Raw genomic sequence first — 20916 nt, 5'->3', positions numbered from 1 at the left:
CCAGATACATGTCCTGTGACTGCTATCTCTGCACCCCTGGTTCCAGATACATGTCCTGTGACTGCTACCTCTGCACCACTGGTTCCAGATACATGTCCTGTGACTGATACCTCTGCACCCCTGGTTCCAGATAAATGTCCTGTGTCTGCTACCTCTGCACCCCTGGTTCCAGATACATGTCCTGTGACTGATACCTCTGCACCCCTGGTTCCAGATACATGTCCTGTGACTGATACATCTGCACCCCTGGTTCCAGATACATGTCCTGTGTCTGCTACCTCTGCACCCCTGGTTCCAGATACATGTCCTGTGTCTGCTACCTCTGCACCCCTGGTTCCAGATACATGTCCTGTGCCTGCTACCTCTGCACCCCTGGTTCCAGGTAGCATCGCTAGTATATGACCCCATTGTTTATAGGTGTGGGTCCCATTGCTGGGACCCGCATCTATATCGGGAACGGAGCACCGCAAGGGGGTAGCTGTAGGACTCTGATCCGGCCACGGCCAAGGGTGCTCCTCATAGAAGAGAATGGGAGTGCACTATGCATGACCGGCCACCGCTCCCATTCACTTCTATGGGCCCGACAGAAATATATTATGTAATATATATTATTATTATTATATTATATATATATATTTTTGCCGGCCCCATAGAAAATAAATAAACTGTTACCTCTGCACCCCTGGTTCCAGATACATGTCCTGTGCCTGTTACCTCTGCACTCCTGGTTCCAGATACATGTCCTGTGGCTGTTACCTCTGCACCCCTGGTTCCAGATACATGTCCTATGTCTGCTACCTCTGCACCCCTGGTTCCAGATACATATTCTGTGCCTGCTACCTCTGCATCCCTAGTTCCAGATACATGTCCTGTGTCTGCTATCTCTGCATCCCTGGTTCCAGATACATGTCCTGTGACTGTTACCTCTGCACCCCTGGTTCCAGATACATGTCCTGTGACTGCTATCTCTGCACCCCTGGTTCCAGATACATGTCCTGTGACTGCTACCTCTGCACCACTGGTTCCAGATACATGTCCTGTGACTGATACCTCTGCACCCCTGGTTCCAGATAAATGTCCTGTGTCTGCTACCTCTGCACCCCTGGTTCCAGATACATGTCCTGTGACTGATACCTCTGCACCCCTGGTTCCAGATACATGTCCTGTGTCTGCTACCTCTGCACCCCTGGTTCCAGATACATGTCCTGTGTCTGCTACCTCTGCACCCCTGGTTCCAGATACATGTCCTGTGCCTGCTACCTCTGCACCCCTGGTTCCAGGTAGCATCGCTAGTATATGACCCCATTGTTTATAGGTGTGGGTCCCATTGCTGGGACCCGCATCTATATCGGGAACGGAGCACCGCAAGGGGGTAGCTGTAGGACTCTGATCCGGCCACGGCCAAGGGTGCTCCTCATAGAAGAGAATGGGAGTGCACTATGCATGACCGGCCACCGCTCCCATTCACTTCTATGGGCCCGACAGAAATATATTATGTAATATATATTATTATTATTATATTATATATATATATTTTTGCCGGCCCCATAGAAAATAAATGGAGGGCGGCTGCGCATGCGCAGTACGTCCTCAACACTTTTGGGGCTCTGTTCTCGATATAGACAGCTGGGACCCGCACCTATAAGACAATAGAGGCATATCCTAGCGATATGCCCCCATTGTCTGATGATTCAATCCCTTTAAATGCAGGGCTAAATTCTTTAGTTTTCCACACTTCTAAACCAATCCCATTGTTCCCTCTAAGGCTACTTTCACATAGGCATGTTGGTTTCCGGTTTTGAGATCCGGCAGAGGATCTCAAAACCTGACCAAAACGGTTCCATTTTGATTACACATCGGGCTACATCCGTTCCGTTAGGCTGCGGTTGTGTTACATCGAAACAGAACAAACCAGGACTGTCACTAAATACATTGAAAGTCAACGGGGGACGGATCCAGTTTCTTCAGTTTCAATGACTGGACACAAAACCGCAGCTTGCAACGGTTTTGTGTCCGGTCACACAATGAAATGCTGACGGAACGGAAGAAATCCTGACCGGATCTCTTCTCCTTCCATTCAGAATGCATGGGGGCAAAACAGAACCGTTTTTGCCCGGTTTATGAGATCCTCTGCCGCATCTCAAAACCGGAAAGCAAAAAACGCATTTGTGAAAGTAGCCTGAGTCGAGCACTTTGAAAATGACGGAGTTAAAAAATACCGCACCCTGCACACAGGTATATCTGTATGGGGGCACACAGACCTTATTGGGGTGTTGTTTTAACTCTATCCTTTCCAAATTGTCCAGCTTAGCGGAAACCTTTCAGTATGGGTACTTTCACACTTGCGGAAGAGGATTCCGCCTGCCGGATCCAGCAATTCGGACGCAAACGGATGGCATTTGTCAGACGGATCCGGATGCGGATCCGTCTGACAAATGCATTGAAATACCGGATCTGTCTCTCCAGTGTCATCTGGAAATACGGATCCGGTATTATTATTTTTTTTTGTATTTATGCACTCTTAAAGGTCTGCGCATGCGCAGACTGGAAAGCCAGATCCATTTTTCCGAAACACTTAATGCCTGATCCGGCACTAATACGTTTCAATGGAAATTAATGCCGGATCCGGCCAGTGTTCAGGATTTTTGGCCGGAGAGAAAACTGCAGCATGCTGCGGTATTTTCTCCGGCCAAAAAACGGAAGAGGGACTGAACTGATGCATCCTGAACGGAATGGTCTCCATTCAAAATGCATTAGGATAAAACTGATCAGTTTTTTTCCGGTTTTGAGCCCCTAGGACGGAACTCAACACTGGAAAAGAAAAACGCTAGTGTGAAAGTACCCTACCGCTTATTCTAGATCTAGATTCGATTTTCACTCCTCATCATAAGAAAACCCTGGACTTGTAAATATCGAACTACCGCCTCTAAGTGTATAAAATTGCTCTGTGCATGGAAGTGGCTTCTCTATGACGGCATTTACCTGATGCCAGCTGCCGCTATTAATACTGCCGAACGCCATGAGATCTTATTCTCTACACTTCCGAACAAAAATGCTGGATTCAAGGTTTTCATATTGCGTGAAATAATAGAAAAGATAGAAAAAAAAAATCCAGACAGAAAGTCAAATCAAAGGCCGAGGGCTGTGGAGGGACAGAGAAAAACAGCTCTGCCGGGAGGAAGTGGTGGGCAGAAAGCTACCGTTTGTCTCCCTCCTCCCCCAGCACCAGTCATACCGCTATTCATACAGCTTTAGTACTGATCACTCCGCTCCTTAGCAACTAGGAGCTGTACGCCGGGAACGCTAATAAGCCCAGAAATGAGGCAGGCAAATAAGGTTAGCAAAGGAGCCAGCGTTCCTCACACGAAATGACAACTGCCAGAGCCCATTTCCCACGACAGATCCTGACGGCTATCAGCTTCAGAGGCAGACAGACCGCTGGACCTGGAAATGAAGGAAAATCCAAAATGTATGATGTATCAGTAACGTAGGAATATACGGCCGCGCGCTCAGGACTCGCGGGGCAGCGTTCGAAGCCAAAACCAGGAGTGAATTCAGAGAAGTGGTAGCTGTCCTATACGTCTAGCTTATATCATCTGCTCTTGATTTTGGCAACCGCGTGGCCGTACCCGTCACGTATGACTAGAACTGCTGGGACACTGGCATTTAACTCTATGAGGGTATTGGCATAGAGAATATTGATCTCTCTCTGTACAAATAGTACACTGTGGGTTTAGCAGTCCTATGTAAAATCACAATACAACTAAAAAATTGTGGCAAACAATTTGCTGCTCAGCTCTGCTTCATCTACTTGACATGACTGCAGTAGATGGAGCAAGATGGCTATTATATATATATATATACACACACATATATAGAGAAACACCTATATAGATAAAGAATACACATATAGGGATACACCTATATACATACCGTATACACACATATATAGAGATACACCTATATACATACAGTATACACACATAGAGATACACCTATATACATACAGTATACACACACATATATAGAGATACACCTATATACATACCGTATACACACATATATAGAGATACACCTATATACATACAGTATACACACATAGAGATACACCTATATACATACAGTATACACACATATATAGAGATACACCTATATACGTACAGTATACACACCTATATACATACAGTATACACACATATATAGAGATACACCTATATACATACAGTATACACACATATAGAGATACACCTATATACATGCAGTATACACACACATATATAGAGATACACCTATATACATACAGTATACACACATATATAGAGATACACCTATATACATACAGTATATACACACATATATAGAGATACACCAATATACATACCGTATACACAGATATATAGAGAAACAACTATATACATACAGTATACACATACATATAGAGATACACCTATATACATACAGTATACACACATATATAGAGATACACCTATATACATACAGTATATACACACATATATAGAGATACACCTATATACATGCAGTATACACACATATATAGAGATACACCTATATACATACAGAATACACACATATAGAGATACACCTATATACATACAGTATACACACACATATATAGAGATACACCTATATACATACAGTATACACACATATATAGAGATACACCAATATACATACCGTATACACAGATATATAGAGAAACAACTATATACATACAGTATACACACACATATATAGAGATACACCTATATACATACAGTATATACACACATATATAGAGATACACCTATATACATACAGTATACACACATATATAGAGATACACCTATATACATACAGTATACACACATATATAGAGATACACCTATATACATACAGTATACACACATATATATATAGAGATACACCTATATACATACAGTATACACACATATATAGAGATACACCTATATACATACAGTATACACACATATATAGAGAAACAACTATATACATACAGTATACACACACATATATAGAGATACACATATATACATACAGTATACACACATAGAGATACACCTATATACATACAGTATACACACACATATAGAGATACACCTATATACATACAGTATACACACATATATAGATACACCTATATACAAGCAGTATACACACACATATACAGAGATACACCTATATACATACAGTATAAACACAGATATATAGATACACCTATATACATACAGTATACACACATATATATAGATACACCTATATACATACAGTATACACACACATATATAGAGATACACCTATATACATGCAGTATACACACATATATAGAGATACACCTATATACATACAGAATACACACATATAGAGATACACCTATATACATACAGTATACACACATATATATAGATACACCTATATACATACAGTATACACACACATATATAGAGATACACCTATATACATACAGTATACACACACATATATAGATACACCTATATACATACAGTATACACACATATATAGATATACACCTATATACATACAGTATACACACATATATACAGAGATACACCTATATACATACAGTATACACATATATAGAGATACACCTATATACATGCAGTATACACACATATATAGATATCCCTATATACATACAGTATACACACACATATATAGAGATACACCTATATACATGCAGTATACACACACATATAGAGATACACCTATATACATGCAGTATACACACACATATAGAGATACACCTATATACATACAGTATACACACACATATATAGAGATACACCTATATACATGCAGTATACACACATATATAGATATCCCTATATACATACAGTATACACACACATATATAGAGATACACCTATATACATGCAGTATACACACACATATAGAGATACACCTATATACATACAGTATACACACATATATACAGAGATACATCTATATACATACAGTATACACACAGATATAGATACACCCATATACATATAGTATACACACATATATAGATATACACCTATATACATACAGTATACACACAGATATAGATACACCTATATACATACAGTATACACACAGATATAGATACACCTATATACATACAGTATACACACATATAGAGATACGTCTATATACATACAGTATACACCTATATACATACAGTATACACACACAGATATAGATACACCTATATACATACAGTATACACACATATAGAGATACACCTATATACATACAGTATATACACACATATAGAGATACACCTATATACATACAGTATACACACACATATAGAGATACACCAATATACATACCGTATACACACATATATAGAGAAACAACTATATACATACAGTATACACACACATATATAGAGATACACATATATACATACAGTATACACACATAGAGATACACCTATATACATACAGTATACACACACATATAGAGATACACCTATATACATACAGTATACACACATATATAGATACACCTATATACAAGCAGTATACACACACATATACAGAGATACACCTATATACATACAGTATAAACACAGATATATAGATACACCTATATACATACAGTATACACACATATATATAGATACACCTATATACATACAGTATACACACACATATATAGAGATACACCTATATACATACAGTATACACACATATATATATAGATACACCTATATACATACAGTATACACACACATATATAGAGATACACCTATATACATACAGTATACACACACATATATAGATACACCTATATACATACAGTATACACACATATATAGAGATACACCTATATACATACAGTATACACACATATATACAGAGATACACCTATATACATACAGTATACACATATATAGAGATACACCTATATACATGCAGTATACACACATATATAGATATCCCTATATACATACAGTATACACACACATATATAGAGATACACCTATATACATGCAGTATACACACACATATAGAGATACACCTATATACATACAGTATACACACACATATATAGAGATACACCTATATACATGCAGTATACACACATATATAGATATCCCTATATACATACAGTATACACACACATATATAGAGATACACCTATATACATGCAGTATACACACACATATAGAGATACACCTATATACATACAGTATACACACATATATACAGAGATACATCTATATACATACAGTATACACACAGATATAGATACACCCATATACATATAGTATACACACATATATAGATATACACCTATATACATACAGTATACACACAGATATAGATACACCTATATACATACAGTATACACACAGATATAGATACACCTATATACATACAGTATACACACATATAGAGATATGTCTATATACATACAGTATACACCTATATACATACAGTATACACACACAGATATAGATACACCTATATACATACAGTATACACACATATAGAGATACACCTATATACATACAGTATATACACACATATAGAGATACACCTATATACATACAGTATACACACATATATAGAGATACACCTATATACATACAGTATATACACACAGATATAGATACACCTATATACATATAGAGATACACCTATATACATACAGTATACACACATATAGAGATACACCTATATACATACAGTATACACACACATATGGAGATACATCTATATACATACAGTATACACACATATAGAGATACGTCTATATACATACAGTATACACCTATATACATACAGTATACACACATATATATATACAGCTACATTCACACGACCGTAAGTGTTTTGCGGTCTGCTAATTGCGGATCGTCCAAACAAGGATGCCGCGTGCGTTCCGCATTTTGTGGATCGCACATGGCAGGCGCTATATAAATAGGACATGCTGTGTATTTTTGCGGGGTCGCGGATCCGCACCCGTTCATACGGTCTTGTGAACGAGCCCTGTATGTAATGCGGATCAGAAATGAAATGATCATAGACATGACAGATGCCAGTCCGGCAGTGCTCCTATCTCGCATACGCCTTGCGTAGTCTTCCTACCAGTTTTTCCTTATCCCTGATGAAGCAGAGCCGGGTCTGTCAGCCTGTGACGATGACTTTACGTCATACCTTTCACCTAAGAAGGTTATTACTAGAGGCAAGTGATGTCCCCTCAGTGACCAGCGCTCTGGAAAGGAGAGGGTTAAACGACACTGAGGAGCATGAACAAGGCCTGCTGCAGAGTTTGGCCCTTTTTTTTTTTTTAACTCTTTCAAGTCCAGAGAACCCAGCTTAGAGGGTACACTGTCTGTAAAGACAAACTCAGCTCTGCTCCACCTGTGAATACCCCGAGCAGAGCTGCGCCCTCCCGTCCCCTGTTCGTCCTTCACTGGCGCTCTCCATGGTGCTGCTGACATCGCTCCCTCAGCTCAGAGCACGCAGGCGATGACGTCACCGGCCACCATCTGTTTACACTCCCCTCTCCGCGCCCGTCCACAACTTTTACTGGGTGCACGGGGCACTGTAAGCAGGTGGCACGCCAGGAATGAGGGGCTCGGTTACCTTTCCCGGCGGAGCTGGGCTGCTAGCTGCGGGGCTCTCCTTGTTCCGGTCCCATCCCGTTGAGCCTCTCCAGTGTTATGTGCGAGCCCCGCTCCCGGTGCCTGCGCACTGAGGCCGCCTCGTGTGATGTGGAGCCTCCGTGCCTCCAGAGGGGAGGGTCTGCTGACAAAGGCGGACTAATGAGGAGCAAGGCTTTGGTGGTTGCTATAGGAACAGCCCAGTGCCCTCCTTCTCCATGTCACTGGGCCATAAGAGAATAATGGGGCCTCACACCGGCATGACCACATATAGAAGCCAGTTCACATTATGATTGGTTTCCCTAATGTATGGTCTATGGGGGTCCACCTTCTGGGACCCCCCTGATCAGCTCTTCCTAGGCCACAGCTCATTCATTCCCATTCAAGTCAATTGGGCTGACCTGCAATACCAAGTGGATGGCGCTGTGAGGAGGCCGCGGTGCCCATGAGTCCGCCACTGCCTCTTCAAACAGCTAATTGGCGGTGGTGTCTGGTGCCCCACTGATCAGATACTGATGACCTATCCTGAGGATCAGAAAACCCCTGTAATGCACACAGCAATGTCACAAAACAGGGATAATAGTGGGATAATGCCCATACTGATGCAATTATAGCAGGATATTGTATACTGTGATGTAATATTAGGAGCAAAATGCACACAGTGATGTCACAGTACAAGGCTGATAACCAGTGATGCCACAGTACAAGAACGATAAATGGTGATGTCACAGTACAAAGATGATAACCACAGTGATGTCACAGTACAAGGATGGTAAACAGTGATGTCACAGTACAAGGACGATAAACAGAGTGATGTCACAGTACAAGGACCATAAATAGTAATGTCAGAGTGCAAGGATGATAAATAGAGATGTAAAAACAGGCCATGAACACAGTGATGTCACATTTTAAGGATAATGAACACAGAGATGTCACAGTACGGGAACAATGTAATCATACAGTGATGTCACCCTGCACACAGGATAACCATGGGCATTCATTTCATGATTTTCCTATTCCATGACGTAAAGTCATGATTTTATGAAGGACACGGAGGCTAGTATTGCTATCTCTCTCTTTACTGAAAATCATAGCAGCAAAGAAAAAAACACATTGAATGCAGAAAAAACCATGGCAACAAGCTCCTCCCATCATTCCCAGTGTATATATAGCCTCTTCCCACTGGGATCCTCCTCTTTCTTTGTGTACTGCCACCAACTAGGTAAAAGAACATCTTCCTGGTGAAACAAACCGGAACAATCGGAGGACTTCCTTTGGTCATTCTCTGAACAGGAACCACAACATCGAAAACGAGGAAGAACGGAACCTCAGTCTCGAACAAACTGTGAAGAATGCTTCCCAAGGCTTGGACTCTTCAACCTATGGAGAAAATGTTCGATAAGGTAGTATTGAAAAATCGACAGGGATCATTATCATACACATAATATATCGTCTTGTTCAAAAACAGAAGTCATATACAACTGAGACAATATGCAGTGCATCGGACCAAACCTACCGGCAACCCAAGGGAGGGCAGATAGAGGGGTGGGGCAATACTCGCCTCCGTGTCCTTCATAAAATCATGACTTTATGTCATGGAATAGGAAAATCATGAAATTTTATATCAGGACACAGAGGCTCCTATTGCAAGTTTAAAGTTGGGCCACCACAGAAGAGAACGCATGAGATGGTGGACGAAAATAAAATTCACGGAAAGTGGAGACCCTAGACCAGTGGTGGCGAACCTATGGCACGGGTGCCAGAGGCGGCACTCAAAGCCCTCTCTGTGGGCACCCGCACCCTGGAAAAAGTCTATGGTGTACCAATATGCCTTAGACTTCTCCTGCTATTCATCAGAGCAGGGCGAACTATGAACAGCACAGGCAGCGCACTGAATGTATGCAGGCTATTATAGCTAAATGATAAAGTACATGGAAGATATACTATACTGGACTATAGTATTGCCGTGTTGGCACTCTGAGATAAATAAGTGGGTTTTGGGTTGCAGTTTGGGCACTCTGTCTTTAAAAGGTTCTCCATCACTGCCCTAGACCAATCTGCCAACTTCATGACGTCTTCCAAACGAGCCCCCGAAACTGTCATGGAAGTGGCCGACGCACTCCGAAACTGAATGTGTGGTGAAAATAGAAGTATCAATCCCCGCGAGGCACAAGATCCACTTAACCCACCGCGAGAGCGTAATGCTGGCCACGGCGGCAAAAGGCCTACGGAATGAAATAAACAGATGAGGAGAATCCGAAATACGTAAACAGACTGTGCGTGATTCATATTGCTGCAGGCAAGCCACTGGACACAACTGCTGTGCAGAGGGGAAAAACGGATAAGAAACCAAACGAATGTTGGTTTTTGTATGCCAGGAAATATTAAATGTAACTCCCTCCGAAGTAAACGAACGGGCGTCATGGTCCAAGGCCCGTACGTCCGACACTCTTTTGCAAGAAATTAGGCATAATAAGGTGACCAGTTTTGCGGATAACTGTCGCAACGACAATTGTCCATTAGGTGGCTAATTAACGAAAAAATTTAGGACAATAGATACGTCCCAAGTCGTGGAAAAACAAGGTCTCGGTGGACGGGAGAGACGAGAGCCTCGTAGAAGTCTACGGACCAGGGTGTGTTGCCCAGCTGGGCACCCATCAAAACCACATTGTCTGGACGAGACTGTGGATCTGTAAAGATTGATAGTACGGTATGCCTTGCCATCGTCGAACAAAGATGATAGAAAAGACAAAATTGCAACTACAGGTGTGTCAACGGGATCCAAGTCCCGTGCGAGGCACAAACGAGCCCAGGCATCCCAGGATGCTCGATAGGCTCGCCTGGTTCCGGGGGCCCATGCGCTCTCCAGTAAGAGTCTAGTTGTCTCCGAAACGACAGAGACGTCCCAGGGACCCCCGACACCCTGTACGTGAGGAGTTGTAAGACTCCCTCCAGTAGTAAGGGGTGAAGCTGACCCGCTGGCCCCCTGAGAAGGTGAGGGCAAGCGAGCAGAAGAACCGGCTCATCTACGAGTAGCTCCAACATGTGGGGAAACTAGGACTGGGACCTCCAAAAGGGTAGAATGAGAACCAGCTCGGCTGACTGAAGCCGAATCTGGAGAAGAACCCTCGGAATCAGTGCGAATGGCGGGAACGCATACATGAGGGACCCCGACCACTGTTGGAGGAAAGCATCCACCGCTTCCGCCTCCGGTTCTGTCCGCCAGCTGAAAAATCTGGGAAGTTGTGCGTTCAAGCGTGACGCGAAGAGGTCGATGGAGAAAGGACCCCATCGGGTTGAAACTGTCACATCTAATTTCCAATCGCTGGAGTCGGACATGAAACGCGAACTCCAGTCTGCTCGAATATTGTGGAGGCCCGGAAGGTATTCCGCGACCACCATGATGTTCCTGGCCAGACAGTGATCCCAAAAGTCTTTGGCTATGTGTGTCAGTACTGAAGAGCGCGTGCCGCCCATGCAATTGACGTATCGGACCGCCGACACATTGTCCATACACAGCCTGATACAGGCGGTGACTGTGTCGTTGACGAAGCTGTGTATTGCCAAGGATCCCGCCAGAAGCTCCAAGGAATTGATGTGGAGGCGTGATTCGTCCGGAGACCAAGGGCCTCCGGTGGAAACGCCGTTGCAGTGCGCTCCCCAGCCGTGGAGACTGGCATCCGATTCGATAATGAGGTCCGGTTGGGGCCCCGAAAATAGCCTTGCCATTCCACACCGAGAGGTTGTGGATCCACCACGTCAACTCGTGTCTGGTCTCTACGTCCAGGGTGAGGGTGTCGGCATAGGACTCTACTGCCCGTAGGTTTGCGATCTTGAGGCGCTGAAGCGCCCGATAGTGGAGGGGTTACGGAAAGATCGCCTGAATGGACGAGGCCAAGAGACCTATTATTCGCGCCAGATGTCTCAGGGACACCTGAGGCAACGTTAGGGAGTGTCTTAACTCTTTTCGAATAGCTCGGACCTTCGACTGGGGAAGACTGAGGGTCTGAGCGACATAGTTTATGGTGAAACCCAAAAACTCCATGGACGTGGAAGAGATTAGGCAAGACTTGTCTTCGTTGATAATGAACCCCAGGCTAGAGATGAGTGCCGTAGACATTACAAGATTTTCCTGAAGGATGGCAGGACTGTGGGCCATGAACAGGATATCGTCCAAGTATATGATCAATCGTATTCCCCGGCTGCGAAGCCAAGCTACAACCGGACGCATCAGCTTGGTGAAGAACCACGGGCCGGAAGATAGGCCGAAAGGTAGACACGTGAATCGCCAAATTTGGTTGTTCCATTGAAAACGTAGCAAGTCTCTGGACCTGGGTGCCACAGGGACCGTCAGGTAGGCATCCTTGAGGTCCAGTTTGGCCATCCAATCCCCCGGTAGGAGCATGTCTCTCAGGAGGTGGATACCCTCCATTTTGAAGTGGCGATATTGGACAAACGTGTTCAACCTTTTCAGATTGATGACAGGGCGCATCTGGCCTCCTTTCTTCTGAACTAAGAAGATGTTGCTGACCACTCCTGAACGGTCCGTGGGGGCTAGCTCTATTGCCTCTTTCTGGTATAGGTCGGACAGTTCCCTGTGGACGAGTGCCCGTGCGGGGCCGCACAACAGCATGGAGTGCGGAGGGGGCAGACCCATAGGGTTGGCCACGAGATCTATCTCAAACCCTTAGACAGTGGACAGAACCCATGGGTCGGAGGTGACCCTTGTCCACGCATGTGAAAAAAGACGGAGTCTGCCCCTGATACAAACGACAGAAGAAATTAGAGGAAGGCGGGGACTTACCATATGGACGTCTGGCGTTTGGATGTCCTCGGAAACCTCTGGAGCGCCCAGGACCGCCCCTGGACGGGAAGAATGCGGGTTGGTGGCGTGGGTCCTGTAGTGACGCCCGATGGGCAAAGGAGCCTCTACCCGAACCTCGGGTATGGAAAGAGGACCGGCCGGACAGACGGCCCCGAGAACTGCCAGCCCTGGCGGAAAAACGGTTTGGGAAAACTTTCCGCATAGATGATTGCGCCTTGTCAAGGGCCGTAAAGGCACCCACATATTTGCTTAGCTCCTTAATAAAGGAGTCCCCAAATAGGAGCCCTTGGGCATCCTTGCCTGCCTCTGATAAAGCCAAGTTGGCCAGCTTGGGCTCTATTTTCATCAGGATCGCTTTTCGCCTTTCTATGTCGAGCGAAGTGTTGGCATTGCCCGTTAGGCAAATGGCCCTTTCGATCCACCCACTGAGTTCTTCAGGGTCCACTAGTTTACCGGCCGCTCTAGCCGATTCGGCCATGTCAAAGATCTTTGCCAGGGGCCCTGTGATATCTAAGATCTTATCTTGACACGCCCTTAGGGCGGAGTCTAGACCCTTACAGGGGTTAAAACCTGTCTTTGCCAAGAATTGGACCATCTTCGGGTCCACCACTGGGGTTTCGCAAACTTTTTGCGGGATTAATGGGCGTGGGCATTCCTCCCGTAGTTTGTTGCGGGCGTCTTTATTAAAAGGTTTGTGCATCATGGTCTCCATATATTGCGCTACATGAGTGGCTGGGAGCCATTCTGAGGAGCGGGGGTGATGCAGTGAGTCAGGATCGAACAGAGGTTCTCCTGCCGGATCCGTAAGGGAAACGGCTGATCCTGAAGCTATCTCTGGGTAAGCGCCGGTAGGCGGCAGGTTTGGAGAGGGATCACCCTGTAAGGTCGGATCTACCACAATATCCGCCAAATCCTCCTCTGACTCATGCAGAGATTGTAGCTGTGCCTCCTCCTCGGACTCCCTACCGGAGTCGGACTCAGGCTTGGGCTGTGACCGCGCCGACTTCCATCCTCGCGCACGTTCTGCCTGGCGCGGACAGGCTCTCTTACGCGATCCATGCGCGTTCTCAAATGATAGAACAAAGCCATCAGTCATATGGGTTCTGGAGGCAGAAGGAGGTGGTAAGATTACATCCTGGTGCACAGTATAAGACTAGGTGACCAGGGCTTGGGATATAGATTGTGTAAGGATGGAGGACATAGAGCCCATAGCCGTCATTATGGCACTAGAAATAGATTTTTGTAGTGCTAGTGCTTGAGCTTCTGAAGCTGAGGGCTCCATAGCTCTCCTATGGGATGGAGACATCTGGCCTCTGGACGCAGGGTCCTGTGAGGGCAGTACAGGGGGGGGGGGGTGTAGAGCCTGAGCGTGACATCACTGATATATAGTGAGGGTAAGTCACCCTACAGAGAAACTAGGCAGAGGAAAAAGTAGAAACCACAGATAAACAGACCCCAGAACAAATACTCCTACCCCAGGCTAATCTGCAGCGAGAGACAAAGCTGCAACAACGGGAGGCTAACAAGCAGCAGCAAGAGACCAACCAGTTGCTGCTACTACATGTGATGTTTTTGCAGACAGCAGGAGCAACCCCGAGCGTCCACGATGCCCGTAAGGCAGTCCGTGCGGCAATTCCGAAGATGACACCCGCAGACATCGAAACCTACCTGGCGATGTACGAGAAAGTGGCTACAGCCTGATGTGCTGAGTCCCATCGCTATACTGAACAGAATATTGGCTGATATGTTCTGGAGGGCTTTGCCACCCCCTCTCCAGCAATGGATCAGCCAGGTCTCTCCAGGTAATGCCCTTAAGATGGTCGACCTGGTGGAACGCTATGAGGCTACCCGGAATCTACAGAGGGGTTCTACCCCCTGTGGACCCGGCTCTGATAGTCTGCTGGCTGTGTCGGGAGCCTGGCCATGTACGAGCTGACTGTCCACATCAGGTGGAATTTATGGACACAAACTATGGCATACAGTTCTATTGTTTCTTTATATATCTCCACTGTTAGATTATAATTCTGGAATCTTTTTCACAGGAACGAAGCATACGTAAACCCCTCATTCAATCCATGAGGTGCTAGGCTTCCTAGGCGGTATATCCATCGGGCTTCCTCCTGTTGTAGCCTCCGATCTAGATTGCCCATTCTTGGGCCTAGCTTGAGTTTTTGTATCTCCCACACTTTTAGCTTCTGGACGTTCCCATTGTGTATATGGTGCATGTGCCTTGAGAGAGGTGTATCGTTGGTGGTGTTTATGATGCTTAGATGTTTAGAGATACGCCTTCTAGGTTCTTGCGTGGTTTTTCCCACATAGATTTTTGGACACTCGCATTGTATGGCATATATTACTCCCATAGTTTTACAATTGATGTATTTTTTTATCTGATATTTTTTATTGTCACCCGGATTTAGGAATTCCTGCTTTGGCGACATCAACCTGCAGAAGCTATAGTCACCACACGGATACGACCCCGTCGTTCGGAGCCAGGTTGGTTTTCCTTGTTTTTTATCCTGAGTAAAATGACTGTGCACTAGTTTTTCTTTAATATTCTGCCCCCTTCTATATGTAATAGCTGGTCTAGGAGTAAATGTTAAATTTTATATTCAGCAACACGTGTTAATCAAGGGACATTAATGGTCTATTGACCAACTGTAAATAAAGAGGTGGAAGTAGGAGACACTCCAACGGAGGCTCTGCTGGACTCAGGGAGTTTGGTGTCCCTAGTAAGGGCTCCCCTGGTACGGTCCGCTGAGTATACTGGCTGGAAAGTCGGGTCATGTGCATTCATGGGGACTTAAAAGACTATCCCACCATCCTGGTGTCTCTAACCACGGAGGCCGGCAGGTGGACTCACGAAGTGGCAGTTGCCACAAACTTACACTACGAACTTATAATTGGGAGAGACTTCGTACTCACCTGCTACGATAGTGACTGATACCCATGAGACAGGGGTAACCGCAGCAAAGTGGCCTTGCTCCGAGGGGAGGCCAGAACCCTGGGAACCCAAGGCCGAAGGGCCAGAGGTAGGGGTGACCGCCACTTCGGTGGATGAGGGGGAGACAACCCCACTGACTAATGGTGGGAGATGTAGAGGACTTGCCCCCGGGGCCTGAGCTGGCAGACCTCAATGTCTCCGGGGATAATTTTGGTACTGCACAACACCGGGACCCAACCCTATCCCGAGCCTGGGAAAATATATTAATAGTAGATGGTGAACCACAACAAGCTGGGACAGAGTTGGTGTTCCCCCGTTTTGTGGTTCATCAGGATATGTTGTATCGGGTAAACCAGGTGCGGGGTGAACCCATTGAACAGTTGGTGGTGTCCCAGGCTTATCGCAAACTCGTGTTAGAGTTAGCCCACCAACATGTTCTTGGGGGTAATCTGGGAATGCAGAAAACACAGGACCGGATACTACAACGGTTTTACTGGCTCAGTGTGTTTAGGGAGGGGGACGAATTCTGTAAGTCTTGCCCGACTTGCCAGGCCACTAGCCCCCAGCACCTTTTCCGCAGTCCCTTGGTACCTCTCCCGATCATCGAGGTACCATTTGAGTGAATCGCTATGGACCTCGTAGGCCCAGTACCGAAGTCCGCTAGAGGACACCAACACATCTTGGTCGTCATAGACTACGCCACTTGGTACCCGCAGGCGGTGCCACTGCGACATACATCGGCTAAACTTATAGCTAAGGAGCTAATGGAGATGTTCTCCTGAGTGGGGCTACCTAAGGAGGTTCTGACTGACCAGGGGACCCCTTTTATGTCCAAGGTCATGAGGTAAGTTGCTGCATAACAAACAGTTACGGACGTCCGTGTACCATCCACAAACGGACGGTCTGGTTGAAAGGTTTAACAAAACACTAAAAACCATGTTAAAAAGGGTGGTGTCTAAAGATGGGAAGGACTGGGACCTTCCTCTGCCCTATCTCATGTTTGCTTTGCGAGAGGTACCCCAGGCCTCTACTGGGTTCTCGCTCTTCGAATTGCTATATGGCAGACATCCTCGTGGTTTGTTGGACGTAGCCAAAGAGGTGTGGGAATAGCAACCCACTCCGCATAAAAGTGTCCTTGAGTATGTTACCAAGATGTAAGAGGCTCCCTAGTATGAGGATGCCTCTTCCAACCAAAACACGTGACACAGGATGGTATCTAGTTAATAGTCCTGAGTCCTATGTAGACCCTGACTACATATCAGCCATCATCCGGTTATATGTCACAATCCGGATGATGAGTCAAGAGCAATCCTGTGTCACTTGTTCCTGGGCTGGTGGGAGAGGACATTGGTCTTCGGTGACATTCCCAATATACACACCCCATGCGTCGTTACTTGGGCAAGGTTTATCCACGACGTTTTTGTTGTCTTGAAGGGGGGAGAGCAAGATTTCTGTGATTTCGTCAAAAATCTGAATGTAAATGACATCAATATGAAATTTACTTCAGTTTTTGAAAAGGACACCTTGCCCTTTCTTGACATATTGATCTCAAGAGACAAGGAAGACGCGTTACAAACAAGTACCTTCAGGAAACCAACCTCCACTAACTCACTCCTACATTGGAGTAGCCGCCATCCCTTTCCCCTGAAGAAGGGAATACCGGTGGGACAGTACCTGCATATCAGGAGGAACTGTTCCACCTGGGAATCTTTTAAAGAACAGGCAAATGACCTGAGAAGTCGTTTTCGGGAGAGGGGCTACCCTGATAGAGTGCTTAAACTGGCCTTCAAGAGAGCGTGTGAAAGTAAGCGAGAGGACCTCCTCCACCCGAAACCGAAAAAAACTGGGGACGGGTATATACGCCTTATAGGCACGTTTGATGATGCCTCAAACGAGGTCAAGGAGATATTGAGGAACCACTGGGAGGTCCTCTTAATCGATCCGGACATCAAAAAGGTGCTTCCCGAGAGGTTACAGGTCACATATCGTAGAGGCCTTAGCCTCAAGGACCGCCTAGTGCACAGCCACTACGGTGAGGCACGTGATCTAAAAGGGACATGGCTTCAGCGCCCGATCGGTTGCTTTCACTGTAGTGGCTGTGTGGCTTGTCGATATATATCACACAGGGACGGTCATTCCGTGCTAACGTCACTGGTAAAACCTACCAAATTAAAAGTTTCATCAATTGCCGCACTCAAGGAGTAATCTACAGGGCGAACTGTAGATGCGGCCTTGAATACATAGGGAAAACCACCCGTGAACTGCGACGACGGGTGTGTGAACACCTTGGTGACGTGAGGAATGACAGAGACACGTCCCTGGCAAAACATGTCAACACGATGCACGGAGGTGATGCGTCATTTTTGAAATTTATGGGAATTGAGACCATTGCAAGACAACCTAGGGGGGGAGATTGGGATCGGAGGATTCTGCAGAGAGAGACATGGTGGATCTTCCATCTTAAAACAGTGGTGCCTATGGGTCTGAACGAACAATTGTCGTTCAGTTGTTATATAGATCCCTAGTGTCTCTCTGACAATTGGGATATAGCATCCGACCACATCTCCTACCCTTTGTGCCCCCACAGCACTAATAACATGTATGCATTGTGGGATATGATAAGCTTGATTTATTTTGAACTTAGTTTGTTTACCTATGGAGGATGAGCCCCTTTCTTTTAAAAGGGTGCGATAACTACTGCTGACGTTAGTAATTTTGAGGAACCACCTCAGAAACTCCAAGACTCCACTATGTGAACTGTAGACTAGTCATACAGGTGGAACTTATTTTGTATTTAGGTGGTAGCAAAGGTTGGGCAAACTTGCCCTTTGACCCGATCTTTGCACCATAACATACCCGCCTCACACATGCGCAAGATAGAGTGCTCGCCGTAGGATCAGCTACTAGTCAGACGGCCGGTTGCTGGGTTACCTGCATTGTTTGGTTTCCGGCTTCATTAAGGAAGCCGTATATCCGGTTGGTTGCCTGGCGACAGTACATGCCTCTATACACCGCATCATAGGAAGAGGTGCGGTCATGTGAGTTGAAGCCGAACAGCTGAGACACCACATGACGACGGCACTGCATGACGTTGAGGGGGCGTATAGCAGGGGTGGAGCTACCTGGCCTTTTTAAACAACCCGCGAACGCGGCTTCATTGCCACTGCTACACGCGGGACGCCAAGGAGCACCTTCCACCCAGCGATATCTGGGAACAGTTGCCATTTAGAACTGGACAGATAAGTGTACCACGCTGACATACTTACTTACCACAGTGATTCAGTACTGTTATGCATTTAGCAGTGCACAGATCGTCAACCTATGCTGGGGGTTTATTACTAGCATGGATCTGCTACATTGCAAACTAAATTGACACTTTGACTCATTGTGTTGTATATGTAACCTTATATGTGGTGTTTTCACTATACTTGGATTTGAGTCACAGCAGTTTATGTATCCCTATAACGGCTGTGATTAAGTGACACAGGATTGCTCTTGACTCATCATCCGGATTGTGACATATAACCGGATGATGGCTGATATGTAGTCAGGGTCTACATAGGACTCAGGACTATTAACTAGATACCATCCTGTGTCACGTGTTTTGGTTGGAAGAGGCATCCTCATACTAGGGAGCCTCTTATATTTAATTTTGTCCCCTGATAAATCAGACATCACTGAGGAAACGCGTCGGGACACTGTACCTTTCTGATTAATACATCTGTACGTGTATGACTTAGACCAGGATTTGGGACCCCTCAAAGCGGGACTACCGAATAACCGGGATTCTAATCTCCACGTCCCTTTTGCCAACTTTAGTGCCCACACCCGGTAGAGAATTTACTTATCACAGGACCATATATTCTGTCTATCGGGCCAAGCTGGGCAGTCCATCTTTAGGGAGGGCGAATGCAGGGATATATACATTAGACAGTGGTGTGATCTAGATAGAATAGGGACATCCAGGGTATAGTCCCGGCAGTGTGTCCCTCTGTCTTGGTACCCTTGTACCCTTCACCTTATCTGTTTTATATGCTATCCCTGTGTATGGATCCTTCCCGTCTCCGTCCATTTTTTCAGGAGACTAGTGTAACCAGTGGTTACTGATATTTCCTTTTTTGAGTGTTTACATTTTAGGGCCTATCTTTTTATGATTGACATTAATTAAATGTTAAGTTTTAAATCAAATGAAATGAGCTACCCATAACCTGTTAAAATTTTCTCTAGACTAAAGGGTTTAGCGCACTATTCAGTTACTGCAGCCTTACCCACTAAAAAACGGTTCTGTAAACTATATGTTACCAAGATGCAACAGCGGATAGAGACCGTTTTGCCTCTTGTCAGGGAGCATATGGAGGCTGCTCAGCGGGCCCAGAGTCGGATCTATAATTGGCAGGCTCGGGTCCAGATCTTTAACCCGGGTGATCGGGTTTTTGTTCTAGTGCCGACCGTGGACAGTAAGTTCCTGGCCAGGTGGCAGGGGCCCTACGAGGTACTTGAAAAAATTGG

At 45.3% G+C, this 20916-nt stretch overlaps 1 protein-coding gene across 1 annotated transcript in view; it reads right to left on the bottom strand.

Moving 5' to 3' along the window:
- Positions 1–8735, bottom strand: part of NRSN1 (neurensin 1) — a 36592-nt gene extending 27857 nt beyond the window's left edge. Inside the window, exon 1 of the mRNA XM_040432439.1 lies at positions 8625–8735. The gene's annotated coding sequence lies outside the window, so the exon portion shown is untranslated. The remainder of the gene's footprint in view (positions 1–8624) is intronic.
- Positions 8736–20916: the final 12181 nt, after the last annotated feature.

This window comes from Bufo bufo, chromosome 5, assembly GCF_905171765.1.
Source record: "Bufo bufo chromosome 5, aBufBuf1.1, whole genome shotgun sequence".
NCBI lineage: Eukaryota > Metazoa > Chordata > Amphibia > Anura > Bufonidae > Bufo > Bufo bufo.
The sequence above is the reverse complement of the archived record's forward strand: the minus strand, read 5'-3'. Positions and strand labels throughout refer to the sequence as shown.